This window comes from Silene latifolia, chromosome 11 (assembly GCF_048544455.1).
Source record: "Silene latifolia isolate original U9 population chromosome 11, ASM4854445v1, whole genome shotgun sequence".
In the NCBI taxonomy this organism is placed as follows: domain Eukaryota; kingdom Viridiplantae; phylum Streptophyta; class Magnoliopsida; order Caryophyllales; family Caryophyllaceae; genus Silene; species Silene latifolia.
In genome coordinates, this window is record NC_133536.1 from 92,434,755 (window position 1) to 92,435,642 (window position 888).

Sequence of the window (888 nt, forward strand, 5' to 3'; positions counted from 1 at the left end):
AAGGGTCTTTGATTTTGGTTTCTCATGGGAGGTGGGGTGTATGTTGTTTGAGGGGTTTGAACATTTTGGCTTTTGTATGAGAGATTTGGATGGAACTTGGTGTATTCATTGTAATAGTTGGAATAAGGGTACCACTCTTGTATGCTTGGAAAGCATTCACTTGTTCATTTGTTCCCCTACATTCACTTTGGTCATGTCCCAAAGTTCCACAATTCTCACATATCCCACTTGGGATTGCTGAAGATGCCGTCATGGCATTAACATGATGCTTTGGTGATTTTGAGGCTTCTCCAAGTCTAGCCATAGCCTTTTCAAACTTCCAATTGATTGTGTCAATGTGAGCACTAAGTTGAGCACCCAATTGAGTAACGGAGTCCACTTCATGCTTTCCTCCTTTAGTAGCCTTGCGAGGTCTACTATATTGTGAGTTATGGACCGCCATTTCCTCAATTTTGTTCCATGTTTGATTGTCGTCAACTTCGGTGAACATTCCATTTGATCCCATGTTGAGAATGTTCCTTGAATCTTCATATAGACCGTTCCAAAATTGTTGTACCAAGAACCACTCGCTAAGTCCATGATGAGGACATGAGCGACAAATTCCCTTGAATCGCTCCCAAGCTTCATACAAAGATTCTTCATCCCTTTGCTTAAAACCCGTAATTTGAGCTCTTAGCATGTTAGTCTTTTCCGGTGGGTAGAATTTTTTGTAGAAAGCTAGAGCCAACTTCTTCCAAGAATCAATTCCGAGAGTGGCCTTATCAAGGCCCTTCAACCATTGTTTCGCGGTGCCAATTAGAGAAAAAGGAAATAAGACCCATCGAATTTGGTCTTGAGTTACACCGGTTTGAGAAATCACATCACAATAGTCACAAAAGGTTTCCATAT

General features: G+C 41.2%; 1 non-coding gene across 1 annotated transcript; it reads left to right on the top strand.

The window, feature by feature from the left end:
• The first annotated feature begins 572 nt into the window (after positions 1-572).
• LOC141616218 (small nucleolar RNA R71) lies at positions 573-679 on the top strand. The gene has a single exon (XR_012530576.1). It is a non-coding gene; the product is annotated as a small nucleolar RNA R71 (small nucleolar RNA).
• Positions 680-888: the final 209 nt, after the last annotated feature.